Raw genomic sequence first — 15,610 nt, forward strand, 5'->3', positions numbered from 1 at the left:
CGTTGTGATGACTCGGCTAGGATGGAGTTCCCGGTGAGCAGCAAGCGTCGGGCTACCTCTGGGCTGTGTGGCGAGCGGCGGTGCTCTCCCGGTGGTGCTGGCGTGGGAGTTGTGCATGTCTAGGTGCTGGGTCGTCGCAAGGCTGTCTCTTGGAGCGGGTGATAGCCTTCACGGGCTGTCCGGGCTCTTGCCAGAGGTGTTGGGTGGCTGCTGTCCCTCGGCCAGGTGGAAGGTGTTTGTTTGACCATGCTTCTCTCTGTCGTGCGGTCTGTCGGTGCTCCTTGGCTTTTCAGCTACAACGGTGAGGTGTTGCGGTGGCGACGATGCGAGGCTACTTGGATGTTGCTGCCCAATTCATTCGAGGTGTAGAGATGTGCGATGATCGGATGGAAATCTTGCACAGATTTTGCCGGGACGGCGACGATGGCACCCGTGGGTGCCATTCCCCTCCTTGGAGGTGTGTCGAGGTGTGATCGACATCTCCCTCGCTAGTGTGGAGTTGGTTGTTGTCTTCGGTGAAAGCCTCAATTCGGTGTAGGATCGACACTATGACGACGTCCTCGACGTCGCTCCTCTGTTGAGAGCATCGTAATTGGAGACACGGGTTGGTTTCTCGTTGCTTTCCTACGGTGTTCATCGTGGTCCTGGTTTGATCCTCGGCGGCGCTATGTACGGCCGTCGCCATATGTCCAAGGCAGTGTCTTCCTTGGAGCGGATCAAGTCCTGTCATTCACTTGCGATCTCCTCTTAAGCATTCAGGGTGGATGGTTCGTTGACAAATGAAATTCAGTGGGAGCTAGTGGTCTTTGGAGGTGCCTGGCGTTGGTCGAGATGCAGTGTTGATCTCGGTTAGGGCATGCGTTTTTGCTTTGTAGTTTTGTTTCGCCGATGATGTTTATATTTGGTCTTACCTGAGTGTGGGGTTTGTGCTATGCTCGTGGCAGTATTCTTGTACTTATAATTCTACTTTTTATAAAGTTATGGTAAGCCTAACGTACTCTTGAAAAGAAAAAAAACATAAGTGATCTCTTATACAGCTGCAATTTTTCAGTATCCCTTACTTTTTTTTGCGGGTAGTATCCCTTATTATTTGTTTGGTTTGCTCGAATATCTCATAGAACTCATCACTTATTATGAAATAGAAAATAAATTAGTCATCAGCAATTTCTCGAGAAAGAAGAACATGCTTGGCTCCTAGCAACACACTATTTGGAGTGGAGGCATATGTAAGTGATGGTGCATCCCAACATAAAACATCGTCTCATACACTTTTTGCTCAGTTGTTATGCGTAGATTGGGAGCGGACGTCTTGGATGCAGCGGCAGTTGAACGCAGCTATCCAACCGCACGTCCAGGCGAAATGATCTGCGCATTAAACTCTTGAAATGCAAAAGGATGACATACATCGGTCCATACTTGTGAATACAGTGTCCACGCGGTTTGCAGGCGCATGCAGGTTGCAGAGCGGGTACAGAACTGACGCAAAGGACAGGCGTGCAGGCGCGTCTCCTTTTGACTTTGCGAGCCTTGCTTTGTTTTTACTACAGTGTGCCATGGCCTGATGGTCAACATTGGCGGCGGTGGGGCCTTGCCATGCACGCACGCAGAGGATGTGTCCTCGGGGGTGTACGATGGAAACGGTGGGTGTGACCGCGCAGGGGGACGTGGACGAAGTGTGCAGCATGGGCGCTCATGCTTCAGTTTAGTTGCCTAGCTAAAATGAGGTAAAAACGTAGTACGCCATGCTAATTTGGTTATGTGTAGTGGGAAAACAGACGATGCAACTGATTAGTACTCTCCTGCGACGTGTGAGAGTAATCGATCCGAGTCATGGTAAAATCCAGTACCCGTGCAACAGTCGTACATCGTCCTTGTTTCTGGACTGCTGCGATTCCTTGTGTCAGTCGCCTGTCAGTGCGTGGTCATTCTAATACATTAATACGCAGCATATAGATCCCAACGTTCCTCAATACTTCAAGTAGCACGTTTGGCTGCGGAGGGGAACGTTGGTTCCTGGGTACATATGTACCCTATATGGAAAAAAAATTTAGCAATTCAACAAAAAGTCAAAAAATTCTAAAAGTATTTTTGAAATAAACTTTACCTTTCATTGTACCAGTGAGAAAAGTGGCACAAAAAGAAAATTCCCCTTTGACTTCTTTTCAAAAAAAAACAAATTTTCGGTCAAAATAGCATGAATAGTGACCTATAATAGCAAATACATTTTATCTTTTTCGCTGTGAAGTCAACGTTGGTTTTTTGTGTGTGAAATTTGCTATACTAGTGCGCAAGTAAGTCAAGTTTAATCTAAAAATATTTTTGAACTATTTTGACTTTTTGTTTTATTATTTTTAGAAAAATCACCATATAGGGTGTATATACATGCGAGAGCCAAAAGGTATTTCCCGTTTGGCTGCTACGAATCGCAACGCACTGCACGCCGTAGATGCACTGCGTGCAGCTGCCACTTCTCTGCGTAGATTGCCCTTCTTGAAAAACAGAAGTCTTGCGGTTTGCTTCATCGGTTCATCTTGGGTCTTTCTCAGCTATGGCAATGCCGATTTCACGCGGATTTCTCAAGTGAGATGAGTGGATCATGGGCAATACATGAGGCACGATGACAAAGGTGAACGGCTGGTGTGGGGACTAAAAACTTACAGATCAAAACACTCTCTGTGATTCTCCAGCTTCCGTGTAGCATTTGCATCCTCAACGTAGAGTAAATTTGCTTATTTTATTTCTTACCAAATCTGGCTCTGGGCTGGTTGAGTTGGGCTCAACTTTTCAACCTCAGAAATATCTTTTGTTTGCTCTGGTAGTGCTGTCATCCTTTTGGACTTGTAAGACATATCTAAGCTCTGTTTTATCCTGAGTTACAAACTTTGTGCAATGTTAACCATTTGCATTTACTAGTACTCCCACTGTAGAGAAATATAAGAGCATTTATATCACTACTTTAATGGTCTAAACACTCTTATATTTCTTTACGAAGGGCTTGATCAGTGCGAGTCTCAGTCGAATATTTATCCTGGCTTTTGATTGGTGCTGGTTCAGCGGTGCAGGTTGTTCAGCAGGTTCACTGAACTCTGCATCAGCAAAATGTTCATCTGAAACCCACACTCTGATTAGTTCCTGCGGCGTGCGGCCGGCCGGCGCAGTGCTCCGGGCGTGCCGCCGGCATCTACCATCGGCATCTACCACACGGTATGCCTCCGGAGGACGCGCACAGACGCACCACACCAGCGCCTGTGCAGACCGTGCTGGGATCGGTGATCCTCCTCAATGATGCCCATTAACTGCGCCAAGTAGAAACCGGATTCACCGAAGCCTCTACCGGGATCGAAACGGTTTCCCACCTCCGGAGTACGATTATAATCACCTGAATTTCTGGCTAATCACGGCCTCAAGTACTGTTTTAAACCGCAGCCAGCAGCCTACAGCATCATTTGTTTGGCGCTTAGCCAGACTGATGCAAGATTAGGGAGCTTAATAAGCCTAATGCCTACTGCCTAGGCACTAGGCAGCACTCATGCGCCCGCCGCGTTCGGGAGAGACGGACGAATCCGCCTCCGCCTCCGCCTCCGGCGCACAGAAGCCTGCGTCGCGTACTCTATCTATATATACCGGCCGCTTCGCCGGAGAGCTCCATCCAGCCAGCCAAGCCAAGCCAAGCGGGTCCGATCGGAGGAGCAGAGGAAGAAGCAAAGCACGCGCACCGCAGGTCTGCAGCCACGATGGCCCGCCGCAAGGTCCCCATGAGGCTCATCGAGAAGGCGCGGGCGCGCGCCGAGACCCACGCCAGGAGGACCAAGGGGCTGCAGAAGAAGGCGTCGGAGCTCGCCACGCTCTGCGCGGTCCCGGTCGCGCTCGTCTGCTCTGCCGGCGCCGGGGCTCCGCCGCTCGTGTGGGAGTCGGAGGAGGGAGTGCTCGAGAGGTACCGGCGCGCCGTCCCGGCGGAGGCCCGCGCGCGGCACACGCAGCGGAGCTACATGGAGACGGAGCTGGGCAAGGAGAAGGCCAAGCTCGCCCGGGCGCGGCACGGCTGCCCCGGCGCGCTCGCGGACTGGGACGCCGCGCTCACCAGCATGACGCTGGAGGAGGCGCGGGGGCTGCTCGAGACCATCGACGCGGCGCTGCGGGCCACGGGAGACAGGATGGAGGCGCTGGGCATACCTGCCGACGGCGGCCACGGCTCGCTCGAGGATTCTTCCGACGACGCCTTCATGCCGCAGCAGCTGGGGCACGGTGGCGGCAACCCCGTGGACATGGACGCCCCCGGCTTCCAGCAGCTGCAGATGGTGCCGTTCCACGCTGGGAACAACGAGGGCCAACTCTCGCAATTCTCATGGGACGATGGGCTGGACACGAGCCGAGCCGAGCCGAGCTTGGCTTTGGCTCGCTCCAGAGCGGCTCGGCTCGGCTCGGCTCGCTCAGCCAACGAGCCTACTTTAGACGGCTCGGCTCGTTTTTGCTATGGCTCGGCTCAGACCGAGCCGGCTCGTGAGCCAGCTGGTGCCATAACAGCTGGGAGATAACAGAACCTGTTTTCAAAGACCAGTTTCCATCTTCTACAGCATTTAAACCCATAATTTGGAAAAGAAGCACTTTATATAGCTAAAAACGCAACATCTAGCAGTCTATGGTTTAAAAAATGGTCATAGTGATGAAAAAAATAAGCTTTCTTCTATGAAAAGTGTAGAGATGGAACAAATATGACCGAGAGAATTGGGCATCATTGCTTTTGAATTTTGGATAGCTCCTCCTTTGAACTTTATACAGCAAAAATATTGAACGTTGACAGCCAAACAATGCAATTTTGCATAGCCTAACACTTAGCGCTTTGACATCAAAATGAGAATCTTCCTCCTCGTCAAACAGAGTACCTTGCTCATCCTTGTCCTCCTCATTCTCTTCCTCCTCTTCATAATCCTTTTCTGCCTGCTTATCATGCTCCATTGCCTAGCACACAAAAACAGCACACACATGAACTTGGACACGCATATATTTGACTTTTTGATAGCAAAAACAGCATATACATGAGCTTGTACAAACATATATTTAACTTTTGGATACCAAAAACAGCATATAAATGATCTTGTACAAACTTATATTTGACTTTTGAATTCCAAAAACAACACATACATGAGCTTGCACACACATATATTTGACCTTTGGATAGTAAAAACAGCAAACACAGGAGTTTGACACACATATTTGGCACAACCATACCGGTGAAGATGTAGGATTCCGTTTCTACTACAGAACGTGTTCGACAAATATCTCAAGTGTTAGTTCACACTGGACAGACTGACTGAACCTCTTTGATGCTTAGATTTCAAGTGTCCTCTGAAATTTGACACTTGACACTTGACGCTTGACAGACTGACGCTTATGTAGCCAGGAACTGTAGTCACTTATAAACAGAATGAAAACAACAGAGCCACACAGGACCATCTTTAATTTCAGTAAAATTAAAAACCTTCGATTTCCATAGATTAAGGGGCTTCCACTTCCAAATTAAACAGAAAATCCATTTCCAAATTAAACTGAAAATAGAGACGAGGACTCACGGAGGAGGGGCCGCGGATATGGTCGTCGGCACGGCGCCGGAGCGCCTCCTCATAGCGGAAGTTTTCGAGGACATGGTCGGCTTGGTAGGCGGCGATCTTGAGATCCGCCATCCAGCGGCGGACGGTGGGGTTGGTGCGGCTCTTGGAGTCGGCAGGGTCAGCGAGACGTCAAGACGGCAGAGATTTTTTTACCCTTAATAACAACTCGGCGAGCGGGACATTGCCGTAATCCTTGGCCCGCTTCCTCGGCAGTGACACAGCCCTTGCCCTTCCCCTTCTGCTTCCTGGGACAAGCGGCTTAGTCTTCATAATGGACACCAAGCTCCTCTCCTTCTCCTTCTCCTCCTCCTCTCGTTCCCCCTTTTCCTTGTCCATTCTTGCGACAGTGGGGCTGTGCATACATCAGCGAAGAACAAATGGTCAATCATCAACAAAAAATTACATAGATAATAATCACTAATCAGTACACACAATCAAGCACAAACAAATTCATCCATCCATCAATCAAATTCGTGCAGCATAGCAAAAATCCTAGTTAGCTGCACTCTCCAGCCAACAAACACAAGCATCCATCCATCAAACTCGTCTAGCATCCATCCATCGCGTTTCCTAGCTAGCCGCGCCCTCCAGCCGAAACCACAAGCATCCATCCATCAAATTCGTGTGTGTGTGCGCGCCAGTGCAGGGAGCTAGGACCAAGGATGGGAAGGAGAGATGAGATCGCTTACCTGCTCCTGTCGTTCGGTGAGAAACCAGGGAGACGCGTCCGTCTGTGTCCGCTGTGGTGAGGAAAGGCGGCGTCGGCCGTCGCCATAGATGCCAAGCCCGATGAGTCCAGCTTGCGGCGCGGCGAGGAGAGGGGTGGCGGCGCCGGGCAGAGAAAGGGAGAAGGATGAGGAAACCGCGGCGCGTGCGTCCTCTCTCTGCTGTGACCTAACGCGAATTTGGGCTGGGCCTCAACGAGTCGCCGAGCTGGACCGGGCGAAACTCGGCTCGGCTCGTTCGAGAATCGGGCCTATTTTTCATAGCTCGGCTCGCCTAATTATCCTACCGGGCCGAGCTGTAACGGGCGAGCTGGAACGAGTTTCGAGCCGAGCCTAAAAGCTCGCTCGGTTGTCCAGGCCCGACGATCCCGTCCAGACGCAGCAAGGGTGCGGCGGCTTCCAATGCGTCGGCGGTAACTACTCGGGCGGCGGCGACGAGATGCTCTCACCAGGCTTCACCAATGCTGACAACAACTGCTCGGCCGGCGTCGACGAGATGCTCGCGCCGGACTTCGTCAATGCTGACTACAACTACTCGGCCGGTGTTGACGATATGCTCACGCTAGGCCTCGCAAATGCTGACTACAACTACTCGGCCGGCGGCGACAAGATGCTCGCGCCGGGCTTCCCCAATGCTGACTACAACTACTCCAGCGGCGGCGAGATGCTCGCGCCTGGCTTTGGCAATGCTGACTACGACTGGACTGATCTGACCATGTGGGCCACCGACGAGTTGTGCGATGCAGCCATGCCACTTGGGTCTACCCTGACCTTGCCGACGGTACTCTTCCACCCGATTACTCTGCTCAGGTCGTCACCGGCAGGGACTACGTCAACACACCACCATCTGGCGGGTACGGGTACCCCATGGCCATGGGCGTGGGCGACAACTTCACTGACTTCGACAGCAACCGCACGGCGGACTGGCAGTTCCAGCGCTTCGACACAAGCAGTCTGCTACTAGGGGAAATGCAGTCGTAGTTTTGGAGCTAGAATATCTTAATTCTCACTCATTTGAAGTTAGAATTTTGCAGAATTATATGATTTATACGTGCATGATTTTGTACGGAAATTTTGAAACATCAACCATCAGTTCTTATGGAACTTTCATGAAAAGAGTATGAGCTCCTCTTCACAAAGATTCCTTTTTTGGATAAAGCTTCATAGTTCACAAAGTTCATGCTCGGAAACTCCACTCAAGAGTAGAAACAGTCGGTGTCGAATATGCATGCATACATCTAATGTGTCTCGCTATGACAGGCTGATTTACTTTATTTGAACTAATATTACCAATCCATTCGTAACCCTTTTGTTATATCTTTGTCCATGAGATCTCTTAACAAGCCTTTCATACTTTTGGATGGCATCCAAAACAGAGCACATAGCCACATACTAGAAGGAAAACCGTGCGTTGCCGCAGCCGGGAAAAACTATGCCTGACACTCACATCAGTGTACATTACTTCTCTGTTGTCAATCTGAAGGTTGCATTTTCATTATCAATCCGTGACAGATAAAGTATATGGCATGTTCATTATTTAGGACTTGACTAAATATTAAGGTTAGCAAAACCAGTCGATTCACAGAGCAATGTGTTTATTTTATTGTCTTTTCTTCTCTTTGTAGCGTATGCGGATTGATAAATGGTTCCCGTGATGCATCATTTGATATGACATACCACTAGATAGATCTACTTTTTGCTCTAACCAAATGGTGAACTCCAAGACCGTCATAGGATTAATACTATTCCATCCATCTAGAGTTAGCTGTCATTGAAATGAGTGTATCTAGACACATTTTGTAGATTCACTCATTTCAGCGACGGTTGTAGAATCACTCATTTTAGTGACAGCTAATTCTGGAGCGAGGTAGTACATCTAATTGTGCACTAACCGAAAGGAGGGTTGAAACAAAAAAAGGCTAGTCGGGAGATACCCTTTGAATCATGGGTGTATATACACCAGATATGGAAAAAAAATATTTTTTTTAAGTCAAAAAATCATAAACTTGTTTTCAATAATCTACACCTTTTGTTGTACTCGTATAAAAAGTTTCACGAAGGGAAAAAATGCGCGTTGACTTCAGGACAAAAAGATCAAAATCACTAGGACAAAAAGTGTGAATAATAACTTGTATATAATGTTGATTTTGTATTTTATAGTATCATGAATATTTTTCTTAGACCAAACTTTTTATACAAATACAACAGAGAGTCATCGTTAGTTAAAAAAAGTTTTATTTTTTGACTTTTTTGTAATTACTTTTTTTTCATATAGGATGTATATACACCCACGAACCAAATGTGCTTGTCCTGTCATACGGACAAGCACGTTTACCTCCTCGGTGTCTAAACACCCGATATGAAAAAAATAGTGATTGAGAAAAAGTCAAAAAATTCCAAAACTTTTTTGTAATAAACTTGACCTTCAGTTGTATTCGTATAAAAAGTTTATCCTAGGAAATAAATTACATGGTATTGTTGGTGAAAGAAACAACAACACTACGTACAAGTTGCTATTGGCACTTTTTCCTTGAGATTTTGTTTTTTAGCCCTGAAGTCGGCATGAAGTTTTTCCTTCGTGAAACTTTTTATATGAGTACAACAGAAGGTCAAGTTTATTTTAAAAAATGTTTCACATTTTTTTACTTTTCTTGAAATTTTCCTATATCAGCTGTACATACACCCGAGAGCCAAAGGGGATTTTCTAGTCTTACAGGAAATACCCTTTGGTTGTTGGGTGTACATACACTTGATATGGGAAAAAGAATACAAATATTATAAAAAATCTGAAAAATCTGAAACTTTTTTTAAATAAACTTGACCTTCTGTTGTACTCGTATAAAAAGTTTCACGAATGAAAAAAAATCCATCACTTCAGTGAAAAAACAAAATCTCAAGGACAAGAAGTGTGAATGGTAAGTTGTATATAGTGTTGATTTTTGTATTTTAACCAACAATACCATGGAATTTTTTCTCTGGCCAAACATTTTATACAAATACAACAGCTGGTCAAGTTTATTTCATAAAAAGTTTTGGAATTTTCCTTCTTTTGGCTCTCGGGTGTATATACATCTGATATGGGGAAAACATTAAAATTTCAATAAAAAGTCAAAAAACTCTGAAACATTTTATGAAATAAAATTTACCTTCTGTTGTACTCGTACAAAAAGTTTCACGAAGGAAAAAATTTACGTCGACTACAGGGAAACAAATTCAAGGACAAAAAGTGTGAATAGTAATTTATATATAGTGTTGCTTTTGTTTGTTTTTCATCAACAATAAAATGGACTTTTTTTGCTTGGCCAAACATTTTATATGAATATAATAGAAGGTCAAGTTTATTAAGAAAAATCGACAATGAATAGCATGGAGTAGGCTATTCATCGCTGACTGAGTAGCTTCGACAACTTTAAGGACTGGTGGCACCACATGGTGGGCGTCAATGCCAATGTGAGAAAGGGCCTCACATCTGTCGTCATGTTGGTTTCATGGAAAATTTGGAACGAGCGGAATGCGAGAGTGTTTAGGAATGTGTCCTCCATGCCATATGTAATCACATCTAGAATTAAGGCCGAAGCCAGGCTTTGAGGGTTGGCGGGGGCCAAGCATTTGAGCTCTCTTATGCCGCGAGAGTAGGCTATCGAATGGAGGCCGTTCATGGACGGCCGGTCATGTATTTCGAAACTCTTCTTAATTAATGAGACGAGGTAAAGCTTTTGCCTCCGTTTAAAAAAAATTAATATAAAAAATCGATTCCGGTCCCCCCCCCTTCCCCTCCCGAGCCGCCCCCCGCGTGGGCGACCGGGAGGCCACCAGATCCCGTCGGCCGGACCTCCCCCACTCCTCCTCCTCCTCCCTCGCCGCCGTCCAAGGGCGCGGCCAGGCGAAGCCTTGCCGTCGCCGCCGGCGGCGGGGACTCGGGCCCTCTCGCTCGGGTGGGGCTAGCGCGGGCCGGCGCCCCCGTGCCGAAGCGTGGCGGGCGGGCCGGACACCACGGTGGGTGGTGGCGGCGCCTCGGCGACTTCGCTTCCCCGCGGCAGGAGGCCTCGCGATCTGGTGCGTCACGGCCGTTAGGGACGGCGGCGGCGTGACAGGATCGGTTCGCGGCGGCGCGGCCGGATCTGTGCCCATGCGTGGGCCTAGATCGCTGGTCTGCCGTCGGCACGGTGGTGGGTGCGACTCATCGGCAGCTGGACAGATCCGCGGGATTCTACCCTTGTCTGGTCCTTGACAGCGCGGGCAACTCCGGGGGAAACCTTAGATCTCCTTGGGATAGAGCAATGGCGGCGCTTTTGCGTCGTAGTCCCTCTTTAGGGCATTGTTTTGGAGTTTGCTCCGGTTGAAGGGACCAGCAACGTCGGCGGCGCACGTCTGGTGGAGCAACTGCCGATGAAAATCGCGCCGACTATGGTCATGGCGGACGATGGCGGCGTCTTGGATGTCGTTCCCTTGTCGAGGCATCGTCGTTGCAGTCTGCTCATCAGGATCGGCATGCTCCGGGGGAAACCCTAGATCTGGGTCTTTCGGATCGGACGATGATGGCGTTTTATCGCTTTCCCTCCTGGGGGCATCGTTTTGGAGTAAGTGCTGGCTGGGGGGATGGTGGAGCGGTGCTTCATCTCACGCATTGATGGCGGCGGATATCGGCGGCATGGCGCTGTGGAGGCTCGGCGTCCGATGCACGAAGATGGACTCGCGCAGGAGGAGGTTGCTGTCTGGCATCATGATGACGTCGATGGCGGAGTGGCCAGACAAGGTAGAAGCCTCAATATGATCTGAAGACGGACCTGTGGAAGATGGCGGTGACGACACACGAGTGCGTCTGACCGGATTGTGCCCCAGACCCGGTATGTGGCTCGGCTGGGGCTTCCGAATGAGTTTCGGCTTCCGGCTTTTGATGTTAGGCTTAGGTGAGTGGTTTGGGTAGTGGCCCAGCTAGCACCCCTTCATCATTTTGGATAGGAGTAGCAGCATATATTGCCAAGATGATGAATTCAGGCACATTGTTGTAATACTTTGTAAGGTCCTCGAGTATAATCAATAAAATGGCCGTATGCATTTCCCAGATGCAGAGGCCGGGGGTCATCCTTCTTTTCTAAAAAAAAGCTATAACTTGCTCTTCGTACTAGAACGTTTCGTCGATGCTTCAACCGGCGGTGTGAACCGTGACGAAATACGTAGACAATGCCTATCCCCTGATCAACGACAGCTCCATCCGCGATGCGAAGGGGCAGACCGTGAGCTGCCACGGCGAGCAGTGTCGCCGTATGTAGAGGTAGCCGTTGGGCCCGACCCGTATCGGCCTCATGTAAGCGTCAGCGATGTACAGGTAGTCCGACTCGTAGTGGAACCGTGGGCGACGTAGACGGTGGTGGCTCTGGCTCGGGACGGCCCTCGTGTCGGCGTCGCCGATGGGGATGCACAGGGACATCAGTACGACTGCCACGGTGAGCCAGGCCGTCAGCCGCACGAGCTTCGTCGCGCGCGCCATGTCTGACCTAGTAGTACAATACGTAGCAATACGTGTGCGTGAGTTTGCTCGTTTGTGAGGATGAGAGAAACACAGAAGGCATCTAGGAGCATCTGCTTCCATTGATGGGTGCGTGCGTCCTGCTTCTTCTGGTAGCGCACGGTTCGGTGAGCCTGGCCGAATCCGAATGTGGCTACGAGTCGGAACAGGTGGTGCAGTCCGTTGCGTACGTAGACCTTGAAAGGAAACAAGCACGATACGCCTTGGATAGAAGAAGAATCACGTACGTGAAGCAATCACAGGTTTCGTTCCTCTTCTGAAAGAGTTGGCTCAGCATGAAGGTTGTATGACAGCATGAGCAGCAAGAACTGTTGGAAATATGAGAAATTTACTAAATAATTTTATTAACAGAAATACTAGATAAAACATGACTAATATAACAGTGATAAAGCAAGTCATGCGATTTGACAAAGAGAAGGTAAACAGCAACTTCACATATGAACTGTAACTAAACACATCTAGAGCAGACAGTATAGCAGCAGCAGAAGCACTGGACTTGGGGTCGACGTCCTCTCCAGCCATGTCGTCGATGAGGTCGTCGATGTCGGGAAAGAAGTCGTCGGAGTCCGTGATGAAGAATTCAGTAGTCGCGCGGAGCGCTTCCCAAAAACCTTATCACCCTTCTCCCGTACAGGACTCAAAGACGTAGCTCAGGGAGTGGAACCGGTGGTGAGAGGAAGGAGAAGTTCTGGTGCGTCTCTCTGAGAGGAGCGACCTCCCTTTTATAGGCGCAAGAGAAGGAGGCGAGAGGCTGCGCCGGGGCGTGGCGTGGCGTGGCGTGGCGTGGCGAGGCGGGCGGCGGCGGAGGAGCGCGCGTGGATATCCCTCTTGTTCTCATGCTCGTACAAGTGAGGAAAGAACCTCCCTTATAAGGAGGTCCAACTCCCACTCAACTAGCAATGTGGGACTAAACTTTAGTAGTATCCCTTGCCTTGCACAAATGGGCTAAGTGGGCCTCTAGGATTTATTAGGAATTTCTGAAATAGTTATTGGGCTGCCCAAAATAGACTAAATTCCAGCAATCCTCTACCAGATCCCAGAGGCATACAGAAATTTGCCTTTGGTTCCAAAACACTGTTTTATATACCGGTACTGCAGTGGAGACTGTTAAGTTGAATTTCCACCTAGAACTTTATGCTACACTAGTAAGCAACTTGAACAGTGGACTGGGCCTTGAACTGCAAGTTTTCTGCGAATCTAACTTCACATAAAGTCTTGACCGATACTTGGCTACCGTGGGTCTTCCCCGCGGGTGGAACTTATGCGTCATACTCCGTGACCTTTCATGAGTTTACTAGAGAGAACCCTACTCTCATAGATTGCGACGTTTGACAATCAGACTCATATATGTGTGTTCTTCAAAAGATGTTCTGCAGGATAACATCTCTGCTTAAATAAGCCACTTAGAACACATTAAGATATACATCAACCTGCCATGCAGATTAGGAGAGTATTGCATCTTCATGGAGTGGTATTGTGAATAGTAAGGATACTCTCCTCTCAGTTGACCAACAGCTTGTCTTCCACATCTAATTCACGGGATCTCCGATCACAAAGAATAGGTTACTACTGTGAACAACTCATATTGTGGGTCTCATACCCATCTCCCTCGATGCATTATCTATCACATTACGTGATAGACCCTTAGTAAAAGGATCTGCCAGATTTTTAAACGTTTGGATATAATCCAACGCAATAACTCCGGAGTTTTTCATTTTCCTGACAGACTTTAACCTTCTCTGAACGTGTTTTAATGACTTCATGTTATCCTTTGAGCTGCTCACTTTCGTGATCACAGTTTGATTGTCGCAGTTCATAAGGACACCCGGTACAGGTTTCTCAACAACCGGCAAGTCATTCAAGAGCCGGCGAAGCCAATCTGCTTCAACCGTAGCTGTATCTAGTGATGTGAGTTCTGCTTTCATTGTTGACCTCGTTAAAATGGTCTGCTTGCAAGACTTCCAAGAAACAGCGCCACCTCCATGAGTGAATACATAACCGCTCGTGGCCTTTATCTCATCAGCATCTGAGATCCAGTTCGAGTCACTACACCCTTCAAGCACCTTTGGATGCCCGATGTAGTGAATTCCATAATTTGCAGTGCCTTTCAAATAACGCAAAACTCTCTCTAGAGCTTTCCAATGCACATCTCCTGGTTTTGAGACAAATCGACTCAGTTTGCTAACAGCAAAAGAGATGTCAGGTCTTGTAGCACTTGCTAAGTACATAAGCGAGTCAATAATCTGAGAATATTTCAATTGATCTCTGGCAATTCTTCGATTCTTTTGAAGTAACACACTCGCATCGTATGGTGTTGGAGAGGGTTTGCAGTCACTATAGCCAAAGCGACTCAAGATCTTTTCCACATAGTGAGATTGAAGCAAAGTAATCCCACCATCATCGTCTCTCAACAACTTGATGTTCAGAATGACATCAATCACTCCTAAATCCTTCATCTCAAAACAACGAGATAGGAAATCCTTGACCTCCTTAATAATATTCAGATTTGTTCCGAAAATCAGTATGTCATCAACATACAAGCACAGGATAACTCCCTCGCCCCCACCATGGCGATAGTACACACATTTGTCAGCTTCGTTCACAACAAAGCCTGCAGCTGTTAAAGTTCTTTCAAACTTCTCATGCCACTGTTTGGGTGCTTGCTTAAGTCCGTACAAAGACTTCAGCAACTTGCACACTTTCCCTTCCTGACCATCTAGTACAAACCCATCTGGTTGTTCCATATAAATTTTCTCGTCCAACTCTCCATTTAGAAAAGCAGTCTTAACATCCATTTGATGAACGAGAAGACCATGCGAGGCAGCTAGTGAAAGTAGAACTCGAATAGTGGCCAGTCGAGCCACAAGTGAGTAAGTATCAAAGAAGTCTTCACCTTCCTTTTGGGTATAATCCTTAGCCACGAGCCGAGCCTTGTACTTTTCAATAGTACCATCAGGCCTAAGCTTCTTCTTGAATACCCATTTGCATCCTATAGGTTTGCACCCATAAGGACGATCAGTTATCTCCCAGGTTTCATTCGCCAAGATGGAATCCATCTCGCTATGAATCGCTTCCTTCCAGTAGTCAGCATCTTCAGATGCATAGGCCTCTGAAATAGAACTGGGAGTGTCATCTATGAGATACACAAGAAAATCATCATCAAAAGACTTTGCAGTCCTCTGTCTCTTGCTCCTAGTAGGAACTTCATTGTTCTCCTCCACAGGACTTTCAAAGTGTTCCATCAAAATGGCAGGTTCGGTAATTGTAACTGGTTCCTGATTCGATGAATTAGGCATCTCCTGATTAGATGAGGTAGCCATATCCTTCATGGGAAAGATATCTTCAAAGAAAGTCACATCATTCGACTCCATGATTGTACCGACATGTATGTCAGGTACCTCAGATTTTACAACCAAGAATCTGTAGCCAATGCTATGAAAAGCATATCCCAGGAAAACACAATCCACAGTCTTTGGTCCAAGTTTCCGCTTCTTTGGGATTGGAACATTGACTTTCGCCAAACAACCCCATGTTTGTAGATAAGAGAGTTTTAACCTTTTCTTCTTCCATTCCTCGAATGGAGTTATCTCTTTGTTCTTTGTGGGAACTCGGTTTAGGACATGACATGCAGTCAATATCACCTCCCCCCACCATGTCTTGGAGAGACCCGAAGTGTCTAACATGGCGTTAACCAAATCTGTTAGAGTACGGTTCTTTCTTTCGGCCACCCCATTTGACTGAGATGA

The 15,610-nt window shown here is 47.9% G+C and overlaps 1 long non-coding RNA gene and 1 pseudogene across 1 annotated transcript; one reads left to right on the forward strand and one right to left on the reverse strand.

Annotated features, from left to right (window-relative positions):
• Nucleotides 1-2,850: 2,850 nt before the first annotated feature.
• LOC125525137 lies at nt 2,851-7,315 on the forward strand (annotated as a pseudogene).
• On the reverse strand, nt 4,705-6,509 carry LOC125525138. The gene is made up of 3 exons (XR_007291162.1): nt 6,299-6,509; nt 5,571-5,961; nt 4,705-4,959 (listed from the first exon to the last, which is right to left on the reverse strand). It is a non-coding gene; the product is annotated as an uncharacterized LOC125525138 (long non-coding RNA).
• Nucleotides 7,316-15,610: the final 8,295 nt, after the last annotated feature.

Source organism: Triticum urartu, chromosome 7 (assembly GCF_003073215.2).
Source record: "Triticum urartu cultivar G1812 chromosome 7, Tu2.1, whole genome shotgun sequence".
NCBI lineage: Eukaryota > Viridiplantae > Streptophyta > Magnoliopsida > Poales > Poaceae > Triticum > Triticum urartu.